The 17,424-nt window shown below is 44.5% G+C and overlaps 1 long non-coding RNA gene across 1 annotated transcript in view; it reads left to right on the top strand.

Moving 5' to 3' along the window:
* The first annotated feature begins 8,722 nt into the window (after positions 1 to 8,722).
* The window catches only part of LOC144767022 (uncharacterized), a 146,409-nt gene continuing 137,707 nt past the window's right edge, over positions 8,723 to 17,424 (top strand). Inside the window, exon 1 of the long non-coding RNA XR_013598029.1 lies at positions 8,723 to 8,847. This is a non-coding gene — a long non-coding RNA (uncharacterized LOC144767022). The remainder of the gene's footprint in view (positions 8,848 to 17,424) is intronic.

Raw genomic sequence — 17,424 nt, forward strand, 5'->3', positions numbered from 1 at the left:
TTGGGAATTATGACAAAAGACAAAAGTGTAAAATGAAGACTGTATACAAATGCATGAGTTAATAATGTACAGAAACCACAAAATAGAGAGCAAAAGTGATGTGATGAGATGAGTAGAACAGAGAATTAAGTATATATCCTAAATCCCGAAGGCCGTGGATAACCATGGCCTCATGTCAACAAGCATAGTCACATGACTAGATTCATAAACGGGCGCAGCCATCTTGGAATATCCGAGATGGTCTTTTAGTGTCCAATATATAAACCATAGATCAATCAAGCCGGACGTCCACAAAGTGAGGCAAGATGAAAAACAAAGTTAAGGTGGCCAAAGGCTGCAAGTCACGTGAATAAAAAGCACAGATGTGACCATTCCAAAAAGATCGTTTTGGGAAAATATGACATAAGCCACATACACGGAGTAGAGCCTTTATCGAAAGTCAATATTGCAAATTAAAAGTAAAACCTAATATAATGAGATAAATAGCGCAAGGAAATGGGTATAAATCCCAAAGCCTAAAGGTCATGAGTGACTGTTAACTTATGTCAACAAACTAGGGGCCAGATGTAGGTGTCCAAATACCGGTCGGAAACGGCCGAAAATACAGATTTTCGGCCGTTTCCGACCGGTATTTGGACATTGGTATGTAGGGGTTTGAAAAACCTACAGATTCGGTAATTCTACCGAATCGGTAAAATTACAGAATCGGTAAATTTACCGATTCTGTAAATTTTACAGATTCGGTAAAATTACCGATCGGTAAAAATACCGAATCTGTAATTTGCTATGTAGGTAGCACTGTTAACAGTGCTACAGGCCATTCAGGATTCGGTATTTACCATGTAATACTATTACATGGTAAATAACGAATTCCTGTGTACATGCAGATCTGTGCATGTACACCTGTGCCATTTGGCACACAGACATGCCCTAAGGGCATGTATGTGTGTCACATGGCACACAAGCCTGAAACAGGGGTGCAACAGGGTGTCAAAGTGACACCCTGTCCCCCTTGTAAAATCGGTAAATTTACCGATTCGGTAATTACCGATTCGGTAATTACCGATTCGGTATTTGCTATGGAATCCTATGGGCTTCAAGGCCCATAGGATTCCATAGCAAATACCGAATCGGTAATTACCGAATCGGTAATTACCGAATCTTACCGATTTGGTATTTTTACCGAATTTTTTACCTACATAGCAATTACCGAATAGTAAATACCGAATCGGTAAAATTCGGTATTTACCATTTGGTAATTTGCTATTACCTACATCTGGGCCCTAGTCACGTGACTAAATCCTTAAAAAAATGCGGCCATCTTGGAATATCCGATATAGTCTTATTATGTCCGATATATGAGCCATAAACTGATCAGGCCAAAAGCCCAATGCAATGAGACAAGGCGATAGGTAAAATGTAAATGGCCAAAAGTATTATGACATTTGAAACAGATAAAAAAATTGACTTGTCTGATAGACAAATATAGAGTTTTGATCATGTTATTACTATCTTTGCATAGATGTATGCGATACCATTCTCCAATGTCAAACGAAGTATGAAAATAAATATAATATAATTACAGGGAAATTTAATATAAATAAATATACGCCCTAAGTTAAGGGAGCCATATGTCACTCCGATACCGTAAACGACATGAGATTCATGTTTTCGCTTACTAGTTACAGCCAAACGGTAGGACAGAGAATGTCCACTACATCCGACATTTCAACCCAGGTTCGTAAGGATATTGGGGGAATCGCCTTGAGAAAAAAAGATATAAGAAAAATAGAAATACTAAAATTTGCCAAAGATCCTTGTTTGTGAGCAACCATAGGGACAGAAGTGGCAACAATTTGTGCTAAATATCATTATACAAACATAATGAGAAGTATATATAGATCATTTTGGAATCGAAGATGTATGCATTGCAGTGAACGGAATATAATCAGTAGTACTGGACCTAGCTGGTAAGCACGATCAGGTCTAAAGAAAACAAATATCAGATTTAATTATAACGAAAAACAAAGATTTTTTTACACAATAAATCCAAGTGCTCCTAATACCAAATCAAGCAGTCTTAGTACAGAAACCAAATTTGGTCAGAATGTCATCATAGGCCCAACTGATGGAGGAGAGAAAGTCTACAGAAAACAGTTGTCTAGTTCAGTTATAACATTTGTTCTATATTCCACAAAATCAATCAGGGTTCTTCTAACACAGAATTAAACAGTCTCAGTGCAAAAGCCTCTTTTGGACAAAATGGTCATAAGCAGCAGGTATCGGAACATGTGATGGTCATGACAAGAAATAATGCATCGCATCATCATTGTTATGACCTAGCTCTACACTCCTTAATTTACATATCCATCCAGCCTCCTTTTTTCTCAGTGTGAGTTCCCGGTTACCACCCCTTGGATGGACAGGCACATGATCTATTCCCATAAACCAAAGATCCTCATTTGCTGTGTGTTTTTCTTGCATATGAAACGTGAGGGGGTACTTGAGATCCCCAGTCCGTCGTGCTCTTACTGTAGTTAGGCAGTGCTGCTTCCGGAATAAATGGAAGTGATGTATCGCAACAACAGCCAATAATAGGCCAGCTAACAAGAGCAATGCCACAGTTAACCAATGGCAAGCGGCAGGAGAAAGTACCCTCGATAATGTATTTCATCTCTCACACACCTAAATATATTCGAGGGGGAATGTATTTCCCCCTTTGATTTGTATTGAATCAGAAGTAATTTCAGGCGTGAAACAGCCAAAATAAAGCAGTTTTTCGCTTCAAAAAAGGAAGCCTCCCTGCTGTTGGGTCTAATGGCATGTATTGGAGCAGTCATGTATGCATCTCTTATCTTATTTTCTGTCTCCGTTGCCTCCTTTCCTCTACCTCTTCTGTTACTTATCAGTATTCTCCCTGTCTATTACTCGCGACGTATATCCCTTCTCTCTCTAGCTTACTATATTCTCTCTCTCCTTTCTCTGCTTCTTTTTTCTAGTGAACGTGTCCTTCCCTTTTCCTTTCTTCCGTCTCCTCCTCCTCCTCATATCACTTGTGCCCCCTTTCTTATGTATCCTTCCATTTTCTCACTTTCCTGTCTCCCCAATTTCTGGCCTCTCTTTATGGCCACTTCAACTCTTTGAATTTGGCTCCGTCGTTTTGATGAATTGATTCAAGTTCCTAGGTTTGTCTTGTGACGGAACAAGTGTGCCCCTACATGGAGAATAAAAGCAGTGGCTGCTAAAATTAAGACATGATGTGAACACAGAGGTTTCATTCCTTTACAGTCGCACGGGTCGTCAGCCCTGTCAGCCCTGTTACATATTTATTCATGTTCCAAATTAAGCAATGCTAGTAAGTTTCATGGCTAATAAACTGTTAATGCACAGTAAGTAGGGGGTAGAGAGGTGCAGATGCTGTTAAGGAAATGATGCGCCGCAAGAGGGGATGGGCAGGATTAAGAAAAGAGCTCTTCAGAATGCGCGCCCTTCTCTGGACTCTGGTCCCCTCGGCTGCATCATTTCTGAATCTTAGGTAGTTCGGTTCAATGCAAACTTCCATCGGAAGGGGATTCCATAGAGGGGGGCAAAGTCAGAAAAGCTTCTGCCTTTCACTCTTTTAGTATGCAGGAAAACATCCTCCTAGGAAGAGCCACACTCTGAGATCTCAAGGCGCATGCCGACCGGGTCATATCTTTTAATTAAAGACAACACAAAAGCAAGGCCCTGCTTGTAAATCGCTCAATATTTGCCACACAAGCAATCTCATAATGGATAATTTTTGTGACAGGGAGTCAGTGAATGTTTTAAAACGCAGGGGTGGATGACTTACTTGAAGTTTATGAAGGGGAGAGGAGGGACACCTACCCAGGACATCGATGATGCTGCCGCAGCCACGGGACAAATGTCTACTATGTGCTAAATCACTTACTCTCTCTCTTCTTGTGCAGACTAGGAACGGTTACTGTCCGATTTGTCCAGCAACTACCAAATGACCAATCACTTCATAGTTTAACAATAAGCCATTCCACTGATTGGCCATTGATACATTGGGCCAGCCCTCCCACCCCCGCAGTGCCAAGTAAGGCCTGCTTGCGGCTGCTGCTGCCTCCTGCTGTGCGAGACTAGACTAGCAAACCCTGAACCGTGCTCTACATGCAGCAGCCAATACAGAAGCTGGTCTCCTATAGAGAGGAAAGCCAGGATTGGGGTGAGCAGGAAAACTTGCTGCTCATTTAGTGACTATTGGGGTCTGCTATTTTGGGCAACACCTAGACACTGATGGGCATGCCGCAAAAAAGCTTTCTGCGCATGTTGGGTTCCTGGCTGGGGAAGGCAGCTGGCCAAACCCAACATGCACACTGCTGTCGTGCTGCACTGCTACTCATTATTTGCTGACAGTCGAGTGCGCGCCGCTCGGCAGTGACGTGAGTGACGCCACCTGCCCTGGTTTAATAATTATTAGTGGGGCAACGCTCCACCGCTCTAACGGAGAATCCACCGCTGACTGTTACGTGCCTTACCTCCTGGGCTTCATGCTGTCATTTGGTTCTTGTAAAAAATGCGAAGAAACGAGACCCAGATGAGGTTCTTAAAACTATATCACCCATGGTTCCCGCATTGTACTTCCTGTTTCTTCCCGATTGCTATTGGCGGCAGGACTGGACGGAACCATAAGCGGGATGTCCGCGGTCCCCTCGCTGTAGATTATTTTCGAGCAGCGTGAGGAGGCGGAGCTGCGGAGTGAGGCTTCGGTGCGGTTAGGTTTCTTGCACCGTTCTGTGTGTTCTCTGGTAACAGTGTACTCTTACACACTTGATATGGGATTACAAGTGCTAGAGTCCCTTCTGTGATGTTGTTTACTTTTTGATATGGGATCAGTATAAGCTGCCGTTGAACATTTGATTTAGTGTTAAGAATGCTTTGGCATTCAAAGTTCGACATCAGCTGATCTCGGGGTGGAGTCTTTACTCTGCAATTTTTGCGGTGTTATTCGGCAGCAGATAGTAGTGTCTTAGCTGAGACTCAATCCTTGTGAAAGAGTGTGTAATAATTAGGCTTCAATGGGCTGGGAATACCATTCTGATAATGATACATTTGGTTAACAATACATTGGGGTGAGGAGAACCCCTCCATCCTCTGTTATTTTTTGTTACTTTTCCTTGATACTTTCCTGAGTCCTGTTTCTTAATTGAGGTTAATCTACATGAGGACAATTTATTTATTTATTTAAAAGGTTTTATATAGCGCTGCTGGACCCGAGAGTATCAGAGCGCTTTACATAGTTAAAAGAAGATGACATAGTAGCATTAACAGGAATATATTAAATACAGACTACAGTTTTTTTAGTTTATAGGATGATTAAAAGAAACAATAGAAGAATGAGAGAAAGAAGAAAAGGAGTTGGGTAAGTGAAGGGCTCATGGAAGGGGTATAGAGGAGGGATTTGGAGGGTAGAGCATAGTGAAGGAGGGGGAAAAGGGGTAGGGTAAGAGCGCTTGGAGATAGAAGGGTACTTAGCAGGATTCAGGATCGATAAAAATTAGGGTCCCCAGTGTTTATTGAGGAGAAGTAATTTGAGTCTCTTTGTGAAGAGAGGGTAGGAGGGGTTGCAGCGAAGGTCTTTGGGAAGAGAGTTCCAGATCGTAGGGGCATTGCCGGAGAATGCACGAGATTGGGTCTTTTTACATTTGAGTTTAGGAGGGATAAGGACAAGGGAGTTAGTACTTCTCAAGGATCTGGTGCAGTCTGCTTTATGTAGTTTACTTGAAAGGTAGGAGGGGTGTCTTGGTGAAGTGCTTTGTGTGTAATGCAGGCTATCTTGTATGTGGAGCGGGCATCAACTGGGAGCCAGTTAAGATTTTTGAGGGCAGGAGAGATGTGGTCAAATTTTCTACAGTCAGCGATCAGTCTAGCTGCTGTGTTGAGGACAGCTTTAATCGGTGCCAGGTGGGCTTTGGGTGTGCCTGCCAGAGTAGCATTACCGTACTCAATCTTGGATAGGACAAGAGATTGAACAACGATTTTGAAATCATCGGCAGGAATGAAAGGTTTAATTTTTTTGAGGCGGTGCAGGGTGAAGAGAGCACTTTTAGCTGTATTTTTGATGTGGGGGATGAGGGAAAGGTTCTGATCAATACTGATACCAAAGGATTTGATAGAATTAGAGGTGGAGAGGGAGCCATTAAGGGCATTGATGTCCTTAATCCAGATTTGAATGGGGAGGGGATTTTGTTTAGGGGTGAAAAGAATGATTTTGTTTTTTTTGGGATTCAGTTTAAGATGATTAAGGTGGAACCAGGCTTGGACTTTCAGTAGAGTGTCATTGAGATGAAGGATGTCATTGTTGGATTTAGTCTTGTAGTAAAGTTGTGTGTCGTCGGCATAGAGGTGGTAGCTGATTTTGGCTTGTTTGAGAATGATAGTGAGGGGTTCCATGAAGAGGTTGAAAAGGGTTGGAGAGAGGATAGACCCTTGGGGTACCCCGAAAGTGATAGGTTTGGGTTTGGATAGACAATGACTGAGCTTAATTTGTTGTGATCTGTTCTGGAGGAAGGATGTGAACCATTTGAGTACATTGCCTTCAAAACCAAATCGCTCTTTAAGGGTGGTAAGCAAGGTGGGATGATGTACCGTATCAAAGGCGGCCGAGAGATCAAGGAGGATAAGTAATGAGGATTCGCCTTTGTCAAGAGAGAGGTGAATGTCATCAGTAATATTGAGCATCGCTATTTCTGTGCTGCATCCCTTTCTAAATCCAGATTGGTAAATGTCGAGTAGATTGAAAGAGGAGATATGATTATCTAGCTGGGGAAGGACACATTTTTCAAGGGCTTTAGAGAGGAAAGGAAGGTTGGAGATGGGGCGCAGATTGTTCAGATCATTGTGGTTGGCAGTGGGGTTTTTAAGAATGGGGGATATTTGGCCTAGCTGAAGGGAGGCAGGAACGCAACCGGAAGAGAGTGAGGAGTTGATGATATCGGACCAAATAGGGGCAATGATATGCTTGAGCTCCTGAACTAAATGGGCAGGGAGGGGGTCGTTGGAGTGTGAAGACGGTTTAAGTTTGGAGATGATGTTGATGATATTGTTTTCAGAAATTGGTTTAAAAACGCTCCATGAAGCCTTGTTTTTGGGAAGGGAAATCGTCGGTGATGCAGGTTGGGTGCTGGAAAAGAGGGGGCGTGCAGGGTCGAGGTGTTGGAGTGCGGGGGGAGAAAGAGAGCTATCAGTACTAGGGAGGGAGAGTAGGATGGGCGGTTGTCGGGAAGGAGGAGGGGGGCGGAGGAAGATGATGAGTTGGGAATAGTAGGGATGGTGAAGTGGGTGGAGGGAGGATGAAGAGGGACAGGAGGGGAAGAGAAGGATAGCTCAATGGTGTTAACTTTATTAGAGAAGAAAATAGCAATTTCTTTGCATCTTTCCACAGAGGCTGCAAGTTTAAGAGGGCCAGAGGAAGTTTGTTTTTTAACAATGTTAAACAATTCTCTGGGGCGGTTTCTAGCCTGGTCAAGTTGAGACCGGAGAAAGGTGGCTTTCTCATTGTAGATATGCTTTTTGTATTGGGCTCTGTTTGCTCTAAGAAGAGCAAGGTTTTTAGCGGAGTGATGGCTTCTCCAAGTACGTTCAGATTGTCTGAGGGTTCGTCTTTCATTATTGAGGTCGGCGTTGAACCAGGATTTGGAGGGGATGATTTTTTGTTTTTTGAGTTTAATGGGGGCAATAAGGTCGAGGGCCTCGAGAATGGAATTATTGTAATGGTCAGTGAGATCATTGGTGCTAAGAGAGGGGTGGGGGGAGTAAGCGAGCTTTAATTGTGGATTTGAGTTCACCAGGTGGGATGAGGTGAAGGTTACGAGTGGATTTAGTGGGAGGAGTACTGATACGGGAGGGAGGTTTAGAGGGGCATTTCAAGGTGAAGAGGATGAGGTGGTGATCAGACCAATCTACAGGAAGTATACTAGAGAGAGTGGCCAAATCTTTGTTAGTGAGGATAGCATCAAGGGTGGTGCCTTTGATATGAGTAGGGGCCAGGCAGATTTGTGTCAGGTCAGTGATGTCTAGGGTTTGATTGAAAAGGGTGACCGCAGGTTCATCATTTTAGTTCCAGTGGATGTTGTAGTCACCCAGGAAGAGATTCTTGGAGTGGGAAATCGAAGCTTGCATAATAAGGTCAGCCATCTTTTCGGCGAACGGTAGGCAGTTTCCCGGGGGGGTGGTAGATGGTGTGAAGTCGCGTGAAGTTTATTCAGAATCCAATGAAGGACACACAAAGGAATCTATTACTAGAGTAATTCTATGCTGTTTTCATTTTGCCTATTAACAGGGCGTCAGAAAAAAGAGGAATCCTTCTCTTCCTCTGTGACGTTGGCCTGACATATTCAGTTGGTAGGTACATTGTGGGGAAAACCAAGAAATAATGAATGCATTAGTATCTTCGTTCTTACTCTTACTCCTACAAACTTGGATCTAATCCTAAAAGTTCCTGTCCTTTTATCTTTCCACAGGAATAATCGATGACCATTACGTAGAATAGATCTATGAATCTTGGATTATAATGTTTCTTATGTTGTTTTTTCAGGTATTGATGAAAATATACATAGATGTATATATAATGATATGTCAATTCTAGGGTGGTGTTATCATTGAAGATAATCTTGTTAACATTTTCTTTTTAGGTCTCCTTCCCAGCTGTTCCCTTCCATCCCTCGTTCGATCGGATCATCATTCTGTGTTTATTACAATCAGAAGTGAAACGATCAAGAGGTCGAGCAGTATTGACCATTAAATCAACACCAAAGTATCTACAGACTGAGAGCCTGAGACATTTTTTAAAGTGCAACTTTGGTGGGTAGCACAATGAGTGGTGAGACCTATTAATAGTATTTTTTTTTAATTTACAGGCCCTAGGTACATGTTTCACCATTGACAATGGACTTATAAATAAAATTAAAGTATCAGTCAGGAATACACCAATTTTACCATGTGTTAGGAAAGAGCACATTTTATGTGAATATAATACCCAGGCAAATCTCCAATAAACACTAGCACATGAATAGTGGCATTTGCCAACCAAAATTGAAAGAGCACATGCACTTCACCACTGTTTAGTAGGGCAAAAGTCCTAATGGCAACCAAAATAAGGTCAAAAACAGAAAATATAAATCTGGGGTGACCCCACCAAGAGGGGCAGGTCCACCTTGACCTACCCCAGCCAAAAGTCAGGGTAGACCAATTAATAACCAGATAGAATTTCCTGCATAGACGATGCAACAAAACAATGGCCCTCATATGCAGTGGAACTTCTCAGTTCGGTACCCCTATAAACCTAACCGTACCTCTCTGGCAATACTCTCTGGGGACAATATGCTAGCCAATGGGGAACCCTCCACCTCACCTGTGGACCCCATCTGTGAAGTTCCTTAACTTAACATGCTCACAGATGCATCTCAGTAGGCAGACAGTACCAGCATGGCCAGTAAGGTGACGTGGTCCATTCTACTCTTGGGTCAGACTTCTGTCCCTAACCTAGGGAAAACTCTACCCATAAAGACAGTAACGAATGGAGACCACTGACAGATTTCATTGTCAAGAGCTAGTAACCGAGCCATTCTCTGCCAGGTGGAGGCTTCAAGCTTGGACCTTGGGTAGGCCTCACTTCCAGCCTTGGGACAGGCAATGAATTCCCTACTTGTTCTGAGTTTTCCCAGACTGGGGGGAAAGCTTCAGGTGTTAGGCATCCTACTTCCACTCTCCTTTTATCCAGGTTAGGGGTCATATCCAGAGACTGGCTTGTCAACTAGGGGCTGTACCCTGAGGCTGAACAGGTACTAGGAGTGAGCCTTTCCACCTCCTCCCCACTCAATCTGGGCCTCGGTACCCTCCGTTTGGCAGTGGTACCCCAGAAATCTCAGCTTTCAGAGTACCATGGGCAGCCATCTGTTTCACCTCTTCTTACACCAGTGGTAACTCATTTGCGCATCTGGAAACTGACTATGATCTTCTCTAGGTCACTTCCCCACCCCACTCCACGGGGAACAAGACCATAGGGTGGACAAATTCAGACCCTTGGGCCTATGTTTCCCTACACACCTGCAATAGCAGGTACTAATCTGTAGAAACCAGTCAGTCTTTCTACCACCATGATCTGGCTGGCACCAGCCACTCTCAAAGCAGTGACAGATATCCTATTCACTGTATACTGGTGAAAGTGTTCGCTCTCACCTTCAAGGATCACAAGCTTGCTCTCTAAAGCTATCTCCTAACTAGGAGAGACTAGAATCTGTTGTACCCTCTGTTTTTGGGGACATCTTCCCTCTTGAGCCACACTGGCCAACCTTATGGAGGTTGGTGGTTTCTTGGTACAGTCAGAGTTCCCTTACTTGTGTCTTACCTTTCCTTACTTGTGTCTTACCTAGGAACAATCAAAGCAGTGAAGTTGGAAATGAAATGTTCTGGGTCATCACGCACCAGAACGTCCTCTCTGTTTCTCAGAAGGGGAATGGGATCCCTTTCCCCTAAGCTTACTCTGGCACCTGTCTGTGTTACATTGGACCTCCCTCTTGCTCTGCTGAGGGGAACCTGAATCACCCTTCTTGGGGGTCAGTCCCAGAAACCTTCTTTTGGAGTCTGGTGCTGAGCCAGCAGTCCACCTCCTCTGCAAGCTTCCTGGGTTTAGGAAATTTGGACTAAATTAGGTTTTGGTGCAGCTCTGGAAAAACATTACTTATAAAGTGCTCCTTTGCAAACTGGTGTACAGCTCCACATAACTAATTATGATACTGCCCATCACCCAACCATTCAGTGCCTTACAGAAGTAATCTTTGAAATCTTCGCATGATATGTTTGACTTTTTCTGGCGGTCCTTAAACTCAAACCCACAGGTTTTCCAGATGATACTATACTTACTGACAAGGAATTCCTTCATGAGTGGGTACTTTATCTTGTCACCCTTCCTTAAGGACAGCAGAGGATCCCTACTCTCACTATGTATTTGCCTGCAGAGACAGGCTCCCAAATCCTCCTCAGGCACCTATGCATCTCCAGTGCTCTCTCATATGTATCAAACGGCTTGTCTGTTTCATTCCCCACCATAGCGTTGGGCACCAGGTCCTTGGGAATATGACACTATGTTGTCGCTTCCACCATTGATCGACTCTGTGTTTTGTTTGGCTTTGAGGTACAGCTCTTTCAGACTCACTTCACCACTCTTTTAGCTTCAGCTTCTGCTTCCTCCAGGGTCAATTTCCTTTCCTCCAAAGCTCATTGGCTGCCTCTTATTTCTCCTTTTCTGAAGCCACTTGCAGCTGGGCCAGCTGCAGATTCAGCTCCCTCTCTGCCTTCCAGTCTGCTAACTCCTCAGGGTACAGATTGGAGGAGGACACCTCCTGCAACCTGCCCTGCCAGGGGACCTCGTTCCTCTGGGCAAGTTGTCTTCCACCCATTGATGGAGCTTGGGGCTTTTGGCTAGGCCATTTCCATCCTCATCCTCCATGTCCATCAAGTCATCCTCAGGGTTATCATTCTCTTGCACCTCTGGGGCCACCTGCATACCGCTGAAAATGTACATTCTCAAGTTCCGACTCAAGGAGCTTTGCGTAGAGTTTCTTGTTGGCGGAGTCCATTGTCAACACGAAGAACAGGTTAGGTGTCGGGGACATTCACTGTTGTAGCACGAAGAGCATGCTTGTTGCTAGAGGTTCGCAATGGGGGTCTTTACAGGCGGTCACTGTTGACGCAGCATGTGGATTATCACTGTAGCTCCTGTTGCTGAAGTGTTCGGCGAGTGTTATTGATGTGAAAAGATTCAAAAACCCTTCTGCCAAGTTTTCTCTCCCTCTGCTCTCGATCCATCCACAGATCACTGTGCTGGCATCAGAAAGGATCTGCTGTCATTCACAGCTCAGATTTGCATTATGTGATTTTTCAGCACACATTTCTATTGATGTGGTGCTATACAGGTCAGAGTCCTTGATTCTGACAACAAAAGAGATATCCCAATACACGTGGCATAGAATAATATAGGTGTGCTCCTGGTCTTCCCCCTTCTCCTCTAGATCATTCTGTGCCTCCTGGTGTTGTTCATCCTCCTGATGCTACTCCATGTCCTCCACTTTTGAGTTGTTTTGGACCTCATGATCCTCATCTTAGTTATAGGTGGGTAAAGGTTTCATTCAACCAGTGTAATTGGCAGAATTTGGCAACTCTGCATAACTCTTGTAATGAGAGACTCTGCATTGCTAAATTTTACCAAATTCCGCCAGCCGCCACGTGGCGGAATCTTTTCACGCAAGGTACCAGAAATGTAAGTGAGATTTGGTGTCCCCTAGACCTGTTTTCTAACAGTTCGTTAGCAGTCATGGTCAAAGGACTGCTTTTTTAGTAAATTTGCTGCTGCTTGAGTACATTTTCTACTGTAGCAACAGCAAAGTCAACTCAATGGCTGAACACCCTAGTGCACTGCATGGCACCGTCCGCACAGATTTTTCAGAGTTGTTTGCCCTACTGGCACTCAATTGGAGCATGAGCAGTATGACATGCATATTTCCACCCAGTGGTGGAACTTTGGAATCTTGCTGAGTATTTATGTAACTCCACTCTGCAGATTTAAACTCCCTGAGTTATTCCCAACCCTAATTCTAGTCCTGGTCAACTAGTTGTGTCACCCTGATACTAGTTTTCTAAATCAGGTGCTCCTTGTTCTAGGCATTTCTGATACTTTTCTTTCTGGCCCTGGTTCTGGCCCTGCTTTGAATTAGGTCTTCCTGGGCTTCCTGATGCTTCTACTACTGATTCTTACCATGATCCTGATGGTCTGTTCGGTCCTTCTCCACCTTACCCTATTGTCCTGGTTCTCTTAGATCTGGCACTCACAGTTGGTCTGGCTCAAGCTGACTCTCCTGGCCCTGGTCCCTGTCTTTTGTATCCATCTGCGACTGTGCCCTTGTACCCTGGTCCTCCTTATATAGTCTTCTTGATCTTGGCCTGGTCCCATTGTTCCTTGTTGCTCTGGTTTTCCCGGTCACCCTGATCTTCAACAGCCTGGTCCTCACACCGTAGTTCCCTTGGTTGTGACCACTTTGGGTCTCCTATCCTTGCTTATTCTGATCCTTCTAATCCACCTAATCCTTCCCCATCTGGTCCCTGCTTATATAGCCCTGGTCCCCCTGCTTCTGGCCTGACTTGTTCTGCTGTTCCTGTACCAACTTTTCTTGCTGATACACTATGTCCATGGCTGCCCAGCAAGGGAGTCAAGGAAGTCTGGAGTCTGAAAGAATGGCCCAGCCAGCGGCCAAGAGAATGGAGGGCAAGGGGTGTGGGAAACCAGCACCTGAATGTCTCCCAGCTGAGGTAGATGGTGTACCAGAGGCAGCCCGGGAGCCCAGTGGAAAGGACATTGCCACCCTTGGTGCCCTGCACCTGAACTTGCTGGATGGCATGTAGATGGAGAAACCACCAGGAAGGACTTTTGTAATGTGCTGAAGGTGTGGCCAAGCTTGGAGGGCATGAGGCAACAGGCCAACGCCAAGGCAGCAGGTGATGCCTCTGGAAGTCACCAGATTTATTGAGATTACAACCTCCTGTATAGTGAGCCTAAGGTACCCGTACATGGGGCAACAAAGGCACTGGCCTTTCCCCAATGCTACAGGGCCTTTATACTGGAGCTGGCTCATGAGATACCACTGGCAGCACATCTCAGGTAGGATAAGACCTTGCCAGGCTTGTCCCCCAATTTTACTGGCCCTCAATGAAGATTTTCTCAGATACATTCTGTAAGACTTACTTGACTTGCCAGGCCAGTGGGAGGACATGGCAGAAGCTGATAGCTCTCATGAATCGCTTCTCCATCCCTGGCACCAACTTTGAAAGGGTGGGTGGGCATTGACATTTTAGAGCCCATGAATCTATAGACAGACCCTGGCATCAGGTTTATTATGGTTCTGGTGGATCATGCCACACGGTAGTCATAGGCCATATCTCCGAGGACTGCAACCAAACCTGCAGTGTTTAAGGCCCTAATGTGGATTTTTACACCAGTGGGTTTCCCCAAGGAAGTGGTGTCTGACAGGATCACCAAATTCATGTTTGCTTATATGCAGTCACTGTGGAAAGAGTAAGGACATACTTATATCTTTTCCATACTCTACCATCCACAAACAAATTGGCTTGTTGGGAGATTCAACAAAACCTTTAAAGGTGAGATTAAGGGCCTACTTGAGGCAATGAGGTGCATGTGTGACATCCTCTTATCATGACTACTCTTTGCTTATAGAGAAGTACCAAATAAGGGGGTTGGCATTAGCCCATTTGAACCTCTGTATGGCCATCCATTAAGGGGCCTTCTTAGGTTGGTTAGTGAGAGGTGGGAGCAGGCTCCCAAGAAACCCACTCTAGGATGTTGATAGCTATATGCTAGCCTTTATAATCCAGATGGCTAAGTACTGAAAGAAAGCTCCTGACAAGTTAGAGGACAGCCACAAGTTAATGAAACAACAGTATGACCAAACTGCTACCCAGGTAGAATTCCAGCTTGGGCAGAAAGTGTGGATGATGGATCCCAGGGCTCCTCCAAGACCATCGAACTAGGCCCTATGAGATAGTTGAGAGAAAGGGTATATAAGGTGTTTCAAGGGTGTTGACGGCATTTCGATCCGCTTTCAGCAATATGCGGATCATCATCAGGACATAATATATATGCCCAAGGGGAGCCTCAATTGCCTATGGAAGGAAGGGAGGAAAATACAAAAAAAATGGGAATTAGGAAGGCCTACATAAAGAACAAAGGGCAAGATGTAGGTAATTTACAATTACCTATTCGAAAATACCGAATTTTACCGATTCGGTATTTTCAAATCGGTCATTGCTATGTAGATAAAAATTCGGTAAAAAATACAGAATCAGTAAAATTCGGTATTTACCGATTCGGTATTTGCCATTGATTCTATGGGCCTGGAGGTCCATAGGAATGAATGTCAATTACCGAATCGGTAAATACGATTCTGTAAAATTATTAAAAAGTCAAGGGTGGCAGGGTGTCACTTTGACACCCTGCTGCACCCCTGATTAGTGCTTGTGTGCACATGTGGCACACATACATGCCCTAAGTACATGTATGTCTGTCATATGGCACAGTGGCAGTGCACATATTTGCATTTACATAGGAATTTGTTATTTACCACCAACTAATAGTTGGTGGTAAATAACGAATCCTTAAAGCCCAGAAGCACTGTTTACAGTGCTTCCTACATCTCATTTACCGATTCGGTAAATACCGAATCGGTAAATGATGATTCGGTAAATACCGAGTCAGTAAAATTACCGAATCAGTAAAATTACTGACTCGTATTTATCGAATCAGTATTTTTTGTGTCCCTACATCTCAATAGCCAAATACCGTTTGGTAACAGCCGAAATTCAGTATTTTCGGCCGCTACCGACCGGTATTTGGCTACCTACATCTGGCCCCAAGTGAGAATCCGCTACATGCATAACCATACGTGGAAGGAAGGTAATGGATTGTCAAAAGAGCTCAGGATGGCCTATATGGGGATGGAGCCCATATCGAAGGATTCGAAGGCAGACACCCCGCAATCACGGTAAAAGTGTCACCGGCTACAAAACCACAGAGGCAAGGAAGCATTTGGCCAGTCATCCATTGTCTAATTATTTCCAGTGGAGAATTAAGTCACTAGAAACGGAGAAAGTCTGCATATTGGGTTACAGTAAATGAACCAAGGGAACGGCTCGAGGAATTAATACTAAAGCCTGTGACAAGGGGGTGACAAATACGGGGGATTAAGCAGAGCATACTTGTGCTATAACCACAGCTTTTAGGCATCAAGACAGTATACATAGTAAAAAGAGGGGGCTTTTACTGCCTGCATATTCACAAGCTAATAACTGGAGGTGATGGCACAAATCATTTAAGCATGTAACGTCCAGGTTGGCAAGGCGCATCCTTACGTCATTATAGACTTAAGAAATTACATATGTAATGCCAAAACATCATTGTGTGATTATAAACAAGAGAAAATAATTTATACACATATATAATTAGCAGCACATGGTGACTTGTAAATGAAGTGTGTGTTCTCGGGAGTGGATCGTGAGGGGGAGCAGAAGTCAAGTCATGCTATTTTACCGGAGTGATGTGGTTGGTAATGAAGCGTTGAGTCAATCTCGTCGACCTTCCAATATTTCGGAAGGCGGGCAAGTGTGACCTCGCAGGGTTGCGGGAGCGTTGGTCTTGTTGAGGGGTGGGGCGGAGAAGTACCCGAATGGGTAGTGCGCAGCGTGGAAGGAAGTAAGGAGGCTTAGTGGGGGGTCTGCCAGAGTGGAATGGACACGTGCTAAGGGTATTAGACACTTACCGGAATCGGCGGAAATTCACGGCGTCAGTCCGCGTTCAGGATAGACGGTGCACGGCTCAATGGCCTGTGCGGGGGGAAAAAATGGGATGAGTGAGAGGAGTACGGTGTCAGAAAGGAGGCGGTTGCGGGCATGAGGGGCGGCACTCACCGGAGAAGTTTGATACTTCTGCACGATCGCTGTAGAAGGGAAGGGAGAGTGACAACCGATGGGGAAGGACCCTGTTGTCTGGGGGCGTGGCCCTTATCGATTGGCTGACGATTGTAAGGAAGTGAAGAGGGACTAGGCCGGGAAGTTATGGGGTGATATTTCGGTGGCCATCTTGCAGAGGGGCAAGGTTAGCCAAGGTGGTGACAACAATAGAGATTAAGGTGACTTGCAGAACCAATTTTGAATTAAAATGTAAAATTTAAGAACAATTCAGAGAACTCAGAAAGTCAAGGTGTTTGAGATTACATATAGATGTACGTTGAGTATTGTTCCGCATTATATCAAGGAGGTCCAATCCTCAAGGAGGTTAAGTCCTGTATTTAGGCTTTCTGTCTTTAGAATCAATTTAAGCTCCTCTTTGTTTAAGATTCTTGTGACACATAGGCGTCATTGCGTTTCACTGCAAGACTAAATTATAACAAGGAGTGTTGTTTACTCTACAAGCTTTTGCCTTTACTGGAATGTCTCAAGTGCCAGGTGTTTTTTTATTTATTTGGGTTTAAGTCAACTTGCACTTTGATACGAGATTGAGCTCTCTATGGCTGTGTTATTTAAATTCAAAGTATTTTGCCCGGCTCAAGGCCCTCGGGCATCACTTTTATGACAAGCAATTCATGTGAGGACTACTCATCGCTGCATATGGCGGATGCATAATCTGCTGCAAGTACCCCATGCTATCAGTGCCATTTCAAACCTATTCATATAGTTGAGGGCACCGCTCATGCACCGCTCGCTTAAGAAATTGTACTTGCAAGTGCACATGCATCATTGTACTTCATTCTGACACTCCTCTCATCTATGAGGGCACCGATTCTCGACCAGCCGCCTGCCATCATCTGAGCTCAC

Source organism: Lissotriton helveticus, chromosome 7, assembly GCF_964261635.1.
Source record: "Lissotriton helveticus chromosome 7, aLisHel1.1, whole genome shotgun sequence".
NCBI lineage: Eukaryota > Metazoa > Chordata > Amphibia > Caudata > Salamandridae > Lissotriton > Lissotriton helveticus.